Raw genomic sequence first — 13,303 nt, 5'->3', positions numbered from 1 at the left:
GAATTCATAATGTTTCCATTTTAATGGGTCTTTATCCAGGCAGAAACAAAAATAAATGGTGTTTAAGAGAAAGACATCTCATGTTATAATATGTCCTAACTTCTCATGACAGCTCAGAGTCAACATTCAGCACTAGGCTGGAGAAATGTGCTGATTAATAAGTCTTTGTAAGACAATGACAAATGCCCAGGCTCTAGACAAAATGCATCAAGATCTTTACAATACTTCAAAACTGCATTAACAGCAACTAGTTCTACCCAAACTTTATATCAAACTTCATTTTCCAAATGGATCACAGCTTCCTATGCACTTACCATAACAGTGCTCCACTCAGTACTAAAGTGATTGATTTATTCAATTAAAGGGACTAGAAAATAAGCTCAGCAAGTGTGCTTCGCCCTCTAAAAAAGATTATATGATTTTACACATAGACATGGAGGGAAGTGCAGTTGCAGTATGTAAAAATCAGTACTGTCCTTTGCATAAGTAGCAAGGAGGAAAATTAGCCTAATTAAATTTGCCTTGAAAGGTGATTCTATAGAAAATGCTATCATTCCCCTAAGTTACACACTTTAAAGTTCCATGAGATCACATACTTAATTTTATTTAATTAAAACTATACTTGTACATGAACTCAAATTCTTCTCTAACTTTTCTGTTTTTGCTGCATACAATATACACTGTACTTCATTTATAAAGATGAAACTTGAGTATTAAAATTAAATAAAACTTCTTGTTTCGTTGCTGAAGTAATGCCATTCTGGTTTTGAAATACAATACTTGCTCACTGTATAGCTGCCTGCTTTACATCTACTCCTGACCATAGTTGTCCCCTTGAACAGGATCAATTAAAGGATATTTCTGGAAATACAGGGACTGGCCCTGGAGACCCAAGAAAATCAATCTTCCAAATAAGAGGCAAATACTGTGTGTTCAATTATGTGTCTATTTATCCAGGTTCTTATCTATCATCAGGATTCCCAACACATCTTGTGTCTAGGTTCTAACACTGACATCACAGGAGCTTACAGCTTTCCATACTATGCCATCCAGCAGCTATATATCTGCATACAACCGCAGCTCAGTGTATCTAATGAAGACTTTAGTTCAGTTTGGCTAGCTATAGCATGCATAGTAATCCTTTTTTCTTCCTACAATATAAATGAATTGCTATATGTTTATCTACTGCTCTAAGAAGAAATGAGCTCACCACACCACTGACAATGGGGATTAACTACAATTAGAGTCTCACTGAAGTCAATGGGATTCCTTGCAGACTCAACTAATTGCAAGATTGGGGCCTAAGGTTCTAACTACATAGGCCCATCATATATTATTACAAATATATTTCACAGAATACCAAATTCTGAAACCTCCACTTAAGTTTTTTTTCCTCATTTTTATATTAAGGTGAGCTGGGCCAGTATAGAGACTGAGTAAGGACCTTCAATATTTGGTGAATTTAAGTCTGGAGAAGTGTACCCCACACTGGACATCACTGAGAACCAATTAGATTAAGAACAACTTGTCAGACAAAATATGAAAAAGGGATAGGTTCTTAAAGGATGTGGTTAGGACTCTAGCGAAAAATTTAGTTCTCTTTATAAAGACAACTGGCATATACTCCCTTCTCCAGAGGAAAATATGGGGTGTCATTTAGCTCAGTATATAAGTGTTCCAACAGAAAAATGCTAGCATTTAATTTGTAACTGTCAATGATAAATCTATATGGTGAGTTTCACTGAGGGGGCACCAATTCTTCTTCCATACTAACTTCTGCTTTAATCGTCCCCTTTTCTTCCCCTCAAAATCCATCCCCCTGCTCATTTCTTTTCTCCCCATTAACCCTCATTTCAGGATCTCCTTCTGTGTAATTATAATCCTGAACTGTCTGTCTCCTCATCTCCACCATGACTGGGCTGGTAATCTGGGTGGTGATGCAGGGCAGGATAGGCATTGAGTGCTAGGCCAAGAGACATTTACTGATGTGTTATGGTTGAGAAGGAATCCCTTCCTCTCCTCTCTACAGAGCATCTGTGAGGGCACAGAGGGGAGAAGAACACTTGCATGCCCACAGAATTGGAGGCCTTATGTTTAGGAGAACAAAGGAACTACTTCCTCCCTAGTCTGAGGTGATGTACTATAACTAAGGCTGCGAGTCTGTCACGGAGGTCATGGAAGTCACAGATTCTGTGACTTTCCAGGACCTCCATGACTTCCACAACTAAAGCGGCTAGTGCAGCTGACCCCAGGGCCGCACAAGTTTTTCCTCCCTCCTAGGTTAAAATCCTTCTCTTTTGTCTTCTGCCATCCTTTATGGGAAATGTCTATATAATTTAATAGAAAAATAAATTTTCTACAGGATATTTTTAATTTCACTATAAAAATTAACAGAAAATTATATCCCTGCCATAGAATTTTATACACTGGTTAAAAACAACAACAATATGCAAAGGATATCTTTTTAAACTAACTTCCGTAGGGTTTTAGAGTAATTTCTATAGTTTGATCCTTATTATTTTCATAGTACTTTTCCAGAACAAATAGAATCGCAGTTCCACATGCCACTAATTTTCACACATTTCACTTCAGACCATCTCGATTTTGGTATTGTCCTCTTGCTAAGGGCCAGATCCTACACTCATTTTTTTTAACAATGGGAGTTTTCCCATAAATTTCAATAGAAGTAGACTTTGCCTGTTAATGACTTAGCTATGAATAATCCCAAATGTTATGTATGGAGTATGGAAACCTGAATTACAGAGTCAGCAAATTTGTTCTTTAAATATTTAATTGTAGGCACATGTACTCCCGACAGATGTCCCAGCTAGAAGCAGCACATCTAGTATTACTCATAAATCAGAGAACTGTCCCCATTTTAGGTGCCTCACAGTCCTTCCAACTTTTTACACAAATATGAAACATGAAGTAAAACCGCTCAGTCAATAGGCCCTTTCTTTGCGTACCACAAATACATTTCTTTCAGATATACAAACTGATTCAAGACCTAAACCAAAATCATATCCCACAACAACATGGCAGTTGCAGCTCCTTTTAGATACCTTGAATATGAATGTTCTATACAACTAAATTCTGATCCATATGCCTGTTTGTGGTGGCCTAAAATTGGCATACAACTCTGAAATGAAACAGTTTGACATCTTAGCTGGTGAGCTGTGTAGCCAGGTTTGTTTGGGAGTTTAGCTAGGTCAGAGTTTCTTAAAGATGTTTCTTAATTAGTTTATTAATATTGTCAATATTTCAAAACATTGTGCCTTTTCTCGTCAATCATTTTTCTGTCAATTCTCTTCTATTCATAGAGAGTCAATGTAGAGTATCTGTTATAGTATAGTGCACGTTAATAATTCCAGAAATTATAGGCAATTCTATTGGGTTTTATTTGGGGGGGGGCATTCAATCAGTAGACGGGAATGTGCTTGATTAAGTATATTTTGTATCAAATCCAGTCTGGTTTTCATCATGCACATAGCACTTAGAGAACACTCTTATAGAATGCCAGCAATAAAATTAGCTTTGCAATGGATGCTAATCTGCTATTCAAGGTAATATTTATACCCATCAACAAAGCAGTTAATTTTGTCATTTAGTCCATCTTGATGAAAAAGTCCCATACCAGTGAACTTGATTTGATAAACTGAATGGTTTTCATTATATCCTGTAGATCTCAGGAAATTAGGGCTAATGATGATAGATGCTCTTCTCCTTCGACAATGTTCATAATAAGTGTCCCCAGAGGTCCATACTAATGCCAAACCCTTGCAATTTCAATGTTTATGAAAGGTATTTTGCAGCTTCAGACCCTCTCTGGAATTAATATATTCTGAGAGAGAACAGAAGGATGACACTGGCTTCCGTTACTCAGTGGTTACAACAGTAGTTTGGACTATGGGCTATTGGTCTCATGAAAATGTAATGGGTCTATTTCTGCCTTCCAAACCACAGAAACAGAAAATCACCCGATTTGGCGTTTCATGAACCTGAAACTTGGTCCAGATTAACTGATGTTTACATCAGTTTACAGTAAACCTACACCAAATTTCAGCTGAGTTTTGGGTCACCTCCCCACAGGTTTCTGCTGCTACATTAGGACCTGGGCTATCACCTTACCAAAGGTGGTCTACTAGGAGCGAGAGTTTCTTGGGTACCTCAGTGTCCCCTACCTGGCTACTTCCCCCTTCCTGAGCTTATGAAATGGCAACTGGCTAGCTCCTTTCCACCTTCCTGTCTCTTTGTGGACTAGGAAGGTAGGCCCACTCACACATACCACAAATCCACTTGCAGTTCATTGCTCCTGGACAGTAAGGCCTCTGGGCCCCAGAGAAAGGTAAAAGGCCCTCTCTCAAGCAGCTGTGGGATCCTGTAAAGTCATTTGAATCCTAGATATACAGAACTGTGGGGACACCTAGCCAGACACCTACTTCAAACAGACAAGAGTGGGTAGGGAATGATTGGCACACTACCAGGGACCTGAGAAGTGATGAGAAGGCTTCTGGACATACTTAATTACATAATACTATACTGTCTCAGTAGCATTTTAAAACATGTAAGCTTCCTTTATAAAGTGCTTTGAGATCTACTGCTGAAAAGTGCTATCTAAAAACTAAGTATTGTATTTAAATTTAAAGATGTCTTAGACTTCTAGATGAAGTCTGATGAAAAGTCTGAAGTTCTAGATGAAAAATAAGGCACCTGAAACTGAATTAGTTGTGCCATTTAGATTACTAATTTTATCTAAAACTTAAACCACTACAGCAACTTCTGCTGACTGACTAATCGCCATCACTGGCTTTTCCATCTTCATTTTTGATAGTTCTTGGGACACTTACATCCACTGTAAGCTATTCTATTCAGAGCTGCAGTCCATCTGTACTGTTTTCTTGTATTATGGCCAGGGCACAACCATTTTTGATTTTTTGCAGTCTCCAGGATTTTCTACACCTAGGTTTGCCCTTTTACACATACTTGTTTATTCTTCTGGCTCTTTTTGCAATTCTAAGCACACCTATATGCCTCTTTATTCAGTTTTTGGCTTCTGTGCCACTGTGGATATGTACCCTTTCACATTGGTGTGTAGACTATTCAGCATGGCATGAACAGCCAGCCATCTTCATGTTACATGTATGAACACTCTGTGAATGTAAGGACTGGCAGCTTCCTCTCCATCCTAATCTAAGTTTGCTATCTACCTAATTTAAAGGGAAATTCAGCAAAGTTGATGCGGGCTGACGCTTCTCACTCCACGGAAGTTCAGAAAGAGCGTCATCCTCTACTTCTGTCCCCAGAATCAGTGTCACTGGTAGCAATAAATTAACACTTCTTACTCTCTGAAAAGAACTGCATGTTGGCTAATTGAATTAACCAAGAATGCTTTGACATTTCTCTAATTTGTGACAGGATTTAGGTAAAAAATGAAACAAGCAGTTTGTTGTGTGTTAGCATGTCAAGAATCAGGCTGAAGGCAAGGAGAGGTGGGTATCACCATAAAAGTTTTAAGCGAGATACATCTGGGATCAGAGAGTAATATAGCACATATCACTGAAGTAGCAGACAAGGTGAGAATGCACACACCTATGCACAAAAATTCACAATTTACTGTTATGATGAGACAAGCTGAAGTTCATTAGCAGATGGTGTACCTAATTAACACAGCAGAACAAGAGAGAAGTGATGAAAAGGGCTTTTCAGCACTGTCATATCCCTCAAAACGATTATTTCCACTGTATTGTTGAACAGAAATAGGGCCAAATCTTAAAGTCCTTATTCACTCAAAACTCAGCCAAAAACTTACTTTTTTGAGTAAGAACTACATAAACTACAAAAACCTCTACTTTAACTTGAGAGTTCTTTGAGATAAAGGCAAGAGCAGCAGGTAAAATCTTCTTTCCTTTTCTTTGAAACTCCTCTGACACAATGAAGTTACACATGGAATTAATTTGACCTTCTAGTTTAGCTCTGATAGGATCCAGTACAAAATGTGCATCACAGAGGCAATTATATCTCAGAAGTGGAAATGAGCCCTGTCATCAGGGTATTATATTTTAAACAAAGGCAGACAAATTCTGTCCTGACACTCACCCAGTAAAACCTCACAGACACCATTGCACAGAATGTGATCCAGGGCAGAATTTGATTCCTGTCATATTATAATGGAAGGGAAGTGAACTATCAAAACTAGCATGGAAAAAATGACAACACAGGAACTGCATATTAGAATAGGCCCATCTAGTTTTATATCCTGTGTCTGGTTAATGTTGCATGTCTCAGAGGAAAGTTTAAAACCTATGTACCATAGTGCACCTATTTGTGCAATATTATTTTATAAAGAGACATTTTTTCCTCCTCCTAGTTGGTGATTATCACCATGTGCTGAAGCATAAGGGTTATATTTTTCATATTCCTATACTTCTTATTTATGTATTTCTGTTCATAAATATTAAATAAGTGCTCATCCCAAACTCTGGCTAACTTTATATACATTAAAATTCCAGTGTTTCATTTTCATCTGACTCAGACAAGTTTTTGACTGCAATTCATTGCAAATTCTCAAAAAATCTTGTTTTCTGTTCAACCTGCAATTACACTTCTCCTCCCAACCCCTGATATTTTGGAATTACTAACAAACAGAAATCCATGTTTCTCCCAGCTCTGGTCAAAAACTGCAGAATCAATATAATCCTAATCAGTTCTTTTTGCGGTTTGTAGTATAATATTATAAAATTATGTATGTATCCTATTGTACTACATATATAGGAGATTTCTTTCCATGGGATTTTTTTTAAAGTCAGATTTGACAAATGCACAAAAAGCAACCATTTAGATCATGACAAAAGGTGTGCGGTATTGGGGATCATGCTGGAAAGCACTCAGAAAAAAAAAATCACACACACAAAATTATGCTCCAAAATGTTGTAGTCCTAAGACTTCTTCACTGCATGAACTGCAAGATCATAAAATTCACCAGTGACAGATTCTTTCTCTTTCAACCAATTGTTCTTGAGCCCAATTTAATAACAGACTGAAGGTGTCCACTTTCAGCTGCACAAAAGCTTCTCAAACTATTACAGCTAATGCTGCTGCTACCATGGTACCAGCAATGACCCCCTCCTCCCATGACATACACTATAAAAATGTGGGGCGAGTATTTCTCAAGTGACAGATGGGTGCACGATGCTGAAAACAAGTAATTCTTCACTGTGCTTTTTCTTATCAAGGATTTCATTCTGGGCTAATTAAAACAGCCATTTTTGATATGTTTTCTGTAACTCATAAGGATACTGCCAATATTAGCAGTGGGTTGGGCAAATCTTTAAAAGCAATGAACCTTAGCCTGGCCAGATGTTCAGCATTTATATAAGACAATGCATCAGCAAAGCATGGGAAGGCAGCATGACCGTGTGCTTAAAAGACCATATGTTTATGGAACGCAATGTGCCTGTCATTTATCTCCTCTTACTAACATGAAAAGGTGGCAAAGTAGCACTAGAACATTCTGAGTTGGAAACATGCCAATGATCTATTTTGCCACTTTTCTAAGGCAAAAAGTTTTCAAAACTCCAAAGATCTCTGGCATTTTATTGAACTTATCATAGTTTTGACATGTGAAAATGGCAAGATTAAGTGAATGCAGTTCTTAAAATTTATTCAAAACTTTGTGACATGCTTTTATATAAATCTGACAATAAATATAAAAATTCCACAGTGCATCCGATGAAGTGAGCTGTAGCTCATGAAAGCTTATGCTCAAATAAATTTGTTAGTCTCTAAGGTGCCATAAGTACTCCTTTTCTTTTTTTAATAAAAGAAGCTGTCTGAAAATTAAAAAAATCAAGAACCTTGCTCCTTTCTTTTAAATATAGCAAAGTATGGAAGGACAGCAGGGAGGAAAAAGAAAGTGACATCTGCATTAGATATGGAAAAAAGGCACAGTATCCTGCAAGTTTCCCTCTATACCAACGCCTAAATCAACTTCAGATCATCTGAAGATTAGAACTTGCACAGTGGTCACAAGAAACAAGAAGCAAGCCTCCAGAGAGAAGAAAATATGATAAATTTTATCCTTCAGGGATCCTTCTGAAAAAGATATGGTCTTGCAGTCAAGTTTATCTGCACAGGAGAGAGGAAAACTAAGTTTCTTCTTAAGTTAAGAATGTGGCTTTTCTTCTCCAGTCTAAGAGGATTAATTTTCTTTTGCATACTATAAGCATACTAAGTAGAGATGGGTCCAACTGGCAGAGTTTGGATTCTGATCCAAAAGCAGATTTGAATTTAACCAAAGTTTAAGATTGTTTGAATGTGTGACATTCGCTCTGCCCATTACAGAAATACAGTAGTTGCCAGATGCAAAGTTCAGATCCTGATCAAAACATACAGGGTGCTCTGATCTGGGGTTTTGGTTAGAGCCTCTCTCTAATATTAATCACTTTCACGACATACTTTAAAAAAGTATTACTGCTTTGACTAAGCTACATGCTTTTAAAGATTAGCAAAAGAAAAATATAAAGTATCACACATAATGTCTGCAAAACAAATAGTGACATCAGAAAATAGACACCAAAATTGACACCAATGGCGAGTTGTGTGTTCACAAGTGATACAAGATTGGATCGTTTACATTAGGTAAAATTCTATCCTCTTATGGGAAAGTGGCATGACTTTGTGAGTATTCTAGTCCCCACCACTAACAGCCTCCAGAAGAAACATGAAGAAATCATGTGTAATAAAAAATGTGAGGCCTGATTTTCCTCTCCCTTACACCAGTGTAAATCAGAAATAATTCCGTTTCAGTCAGCGGAGTTACATCACTGCAAACCCTATGTACAGGTAGAGCTCTAGCTGTTTTGAATATCAGGATGGAAAATGTTTTCAGTATCCTGACCTGCCCCCCCAGAAGCAGCCAAGGGAGGGAGTAGCAGGGAGGGGGAAAGCCAGCTAATCAGAGCAAAGTGAGGTGGGGAAGGAAAGCTAAGTGGTGCAGTGGTATGGTGCCCCTTTGAAGTTGGCATGCAGGGTGACCCTAAAATCAGCCCTGCTTATGTAAGAAGGGAATCAGGCCCTTGATATTTCAACACAGATAAAGATGTCGAATAACAAAACTTTTTAGTGATATCAATGTTCCTGCAGGGGCCAAATGACTGACACACTCATCAATATCTGTGAGAAAGGGAGTTGGTAACCATGGTCACCCAGCTAATGCTAGTTCTGTACTTGAAGAAATTAAATCTTTTGAAAATATTATGAATACCTCTACAAGTGAAATAAAAAGATTGGCAAAAGTGAGGTCAGATCTGAATGAGTCTGGGTCCAAGCCTTGCTTAAGTGGAAGAAAATGAAGAGTTTGGAGGATAATGTAACTGAGACACAGAGAAATAGTAAAGCAAATTCCAGAATGCTCTAGAAAAAGTAGTAGTTAACCCAGAGAATATAAACTGGTGTCAATGATGACAGGAAATTGAGTCTGAAAGAAAGGTGTTCAGGGTAATATCCACTCCATTCTTTCCTCCCACAGAGGGGAATGAAATAACACAAGCAATTATACCTATCTAATCTTTGCCAGACAACATATAAATTGTACTTGTTCTTATATAGTTTACAGACAACCTGCTCTTAAAAAAAAATAAAACTGTGTTTATATTCTGAAAGAAAGGTTTTCTAATCTAATTACATTTATCAGACTCTCAGCTGTGTAAGAGGTTGTTGGTGATGGGAGTTTGGGGGCAATCATTCAGAGGGGTGAGGTTTGTTGTCCATCAGTATTTTGGGATAGGATGCCTTTACATATCTTTTAATGCTTAAATAGTGCTTGTCTTTATTATTTATTTGTACACCTTTGTTTTTAAGTTTGAGTTCTACCAGAAATGTAGGCGTCCATAAGGCTTTCAAAGGGAAATTCAGTTTCTTGAACATGATGCTGCCTTATTTTTATTATACACTAGTCATATTGAGACCTTCCCTCTCCTCTTGCCTCTGAACACACATCATAAAAGTGTCAACTTCAGTTTATTAAGGGCCCAATTTTGCATTTCTTGTACTCACAAAACTCCCTTTGAAATCAAGGGCAATTTTGAGGGAGCAAGGAATTCAGAACAAGGCTTGAGAAGTCAGTAGGATTTCAGAATACAAGAAGTCAATGGGTGGTGAGGGCACTCCGCCCCCATAGGACACGCTCAATAACTTTTGAAAATAAAAAAAATATTTGTAAATAAGCAAAAATATAACTTTAAATATTAAATGTCAATGGCAGTTCTGTACCTGACGCTCTTAGGCTTCTTTGAAAACTTCAGCCAAAGCCAAAGGATTTTCACCTGCTTGTTTTAGTAATGCATTTGGCTCTGTTTCTTGATCTCTGTGCTCTTTTATAATGAGGAAAAGAAAGGGTATCCAGAACTTAAACGCAGTCTTGAAAGCCACAGATGATGTTATCATTGATGTAAATAAATTTAACCCTCCACAAAATTTTAGAGCCAGCATTGGGTAAAGGATGTTATGCAATTAACAAAAATGTTTTTAGAAGTTGGGCTCCATTTTTACATCAACAGTTATATGTACCTTCAGATGAGATATGAAGAAGTCCAGGTGACCTAAACTGAATGTTAAAATAACCGTGGATGCAAATAATGATGGTCAGGTGAAGGCCAGGTTGAAAATTTGGCCTGAAGTTACTAGAACAGTAGGAATGCAAGTATCCAGAGCATGGAAGATCTTACAGGTAAGAGCCAGTGACTTTCTGACTTAAAAAGAAATGTAGTTTAAATGTAGGCAAGTCAATAAACCCATAAAACTAACACGATACATTCAAATTGTACTAGTGCAAGAAGCTCAGAAAATAAATCTGTTCTTAAAAACTCAACCATTTTTCCACAATGGAAAACCTCAACCAGTTGAATTGATTATGAATACATTTTTAACAGTGAGGGTGTTAAGCAATGGAACAAACAATCAAGGGAAGCAGGGGATTCTCCATCTCAATGTCTCAAATCAAGATTGGCTGCCTTACTGGAGGATTCGCTTTAGTCAAATTAGTTATTGAACTAATACTGGCATAGCTGGGTGAAATTTAATGGCCTGTGATAAACAGGAGGTCACAATAGATCAGTTCTCAAATGGGGGGGCTGGGGGGTGAAGAAATTCCAAGGGGGCACGAGGCTGTGAAATTTTCATAACAAAAACATTTTTATCAATGAAAATTTTATGTATTTATTTATTTAATAGACCAACAGACAATTATACATATTCTGTATACATAACAACAACTATTCATAAAATTGTCCAATTTCAAGACTATATTATTTAACTACAATAAAGTATTAACAATCTTCTCATTTTTGATTAAGAATATAAGTAGACAAGAATAAAGGTATAACAAAGTACAATAATAATAAAAATACAACAATAAATAAAAGTATATAACTGCAATGCTTTCAAATTTCATAACACAAAATGCGAATATTTTTTATTTTTTTGCCTTTCAATGTGTAGGAGTGCCATTTCAGTCGGTGGGGAGGCTGAAGAATGATGTAAAAAGTGATGGAACTTTTTAAAACTTCCTAGCTCGCTCGCAAGACTGTTCGAGACTGTTCTGTCATGGGAGTGGTTACCTCCACCACTCACCACACAAGATCAGCTACTTGCCAGATTGGTGGTGGGGTATATATAGGGCAGCACACGTCCGTACATAATAGAAGTAGTAAATAAACATTTGCTATAACTCAAATTAACTTGCGTCCCTTATTATTCACAAATCAGGAAAATTATTTTTATAGATTTTTTTATTAGTATATTATGGATGGGATTAAGAAAAGGAAGTATGATGAAGACTACATTAAGTATGGTTTCACCATCATGAAAAAAATGGGATTGATCATCCTCAATGAGTAGTATGCCACGTAGTTCTCAGCAACGATGCCTGGAGACCAAGTCGTCTTGAGCGACACTTGACAAAGAACCACAGTGCTTTGAAAGACAGACCAAAAGAGTTTTTTGCTGCTAAACTTCAAAATGTAAAACGCATGAATCTGGACACTACTGGAACTTTTCATTAAGCATCGGCCAAAGCGGTAGAAGCATCTTATGAACTGTCATTGCTCATCGCTAAAGCCAAAGAAGTGCACATAATAGGAGAAACTCTTGTGAAGCCTTGCTTGTTGAAAGCAGCTGACATTGTGCTTGGTGCCAAAAGCAAGAAAAAAATATTAGAAATTTCGCTTTCTGACAATTCCGTGAAAAGTTGCATCGATGACATGGCGAAAGATCTAAAACTTCAAGTTGTGGAGGCAGTGAAAGCTTCTCCTTTTTTCACAATTCAGTGCAATGATACCACTGATGTAGCATAATGCTGTCAGTTGCTCATCTATGTTCTATTAATTAATGATGGAACTGTGAAAGAACAACTGCTTTTTTTGAAGGAATTGATGACCACATGAAAGGCTTCTGATGTTATGAAAATGGTGTCCGACTTTTTTGAAGAAAATGGACTTTCATGGGAAAAACTGGTTGATGTATGCACAGACGGTACTCCAGTGATGCTTGGCTCTCGCTCTGGATTTGTGACATTGGTGAAAGAAAAAAATCCAGCCATAACCATGACTCACTGTGTCATACACAGACAAGCGCTGGCTGCTTAAACCCTTCCAGATGACCTATGTGACTTGTTGAATTTGGCCATCAAAGTTGTCAATTTTGTGAAGAACAGCACTTTAAATACAAGACTTTTTACAGCTCTTTGCACGGATTTGGGAGTGGATCATAAAATTATTCTGTTTCACATGGAGGTACGATGGCTTTCCAAAGGGAACATGCTTTTGAGATTATTTGAACTGAAAGACAAAGTGGAAATTTTCCTCAAGCAACAGAAAAAAGAAGAGTTATATTATGCATTTACAGACCAAACATTTCAACTTCTACTGGCGTACCTCGTGGACATTTTTGATTCTTTGAACAATCTCAATTTGAAGCTGCAAGGAAACAACGCTGCAAACATTATAGCACACCATGATGCCATCAAAGCATTTACAGAAAAAATCAAGCTTTGGAAACATCGAATGCAAGCTCCAGATGCCTAACTTTTTATCTTTTCCAACATTTTCATCACTCACTGAAAATGAAGGTTTCCAAGAACTTTGTAAAGAGGATGTGAAGAACAAAATTGTGTTTCATCTGGACTGCCTTGCTGACTAATTCATCTGCTATTTTCCAGACAACTTTTCTGGCAACCCTGTTCATAAATTAGCATGTAATCCATTCAACATTTATGTCAATTCATTGCAAGAAGTATTGCAAGAACAAG

The 13,303-nt window shown here is 37.3% G+C and overlaps 1 pseudogene; it reads left to right on the top strand.

The window, feature by feature from the left end:
• Nucleotides 1-12,026: 12,026 nt before the first annotated feature.
• On the top strand, nucleotides 12,027-13,079 carry LOC119856297 (annotated as a pseudogene).
• Nucleotides 13,080-13,303: the final 224 nt, after the last annotated feature.

Source organism: Dermochelys coriacea, chromosome 5 (assembly GCF_009764565.3).
Source record: "Dermochelys coriacea isolate rDerCor1 chromosome 5, rDerCor1.pri.v4, whole genome shotgun sequence".
NCBI classification, from domain to species: domain Eukaryota; kingdom Metazoa; phylum Chordata; order Testudines; family Dermochelyidae; genus Dermochelys; species Dermochelys coriacea.
Note: the sequence above shows the minus strand (reverse complement) of the source record. Positions and strands in the feature narration are given on the sequence as shown.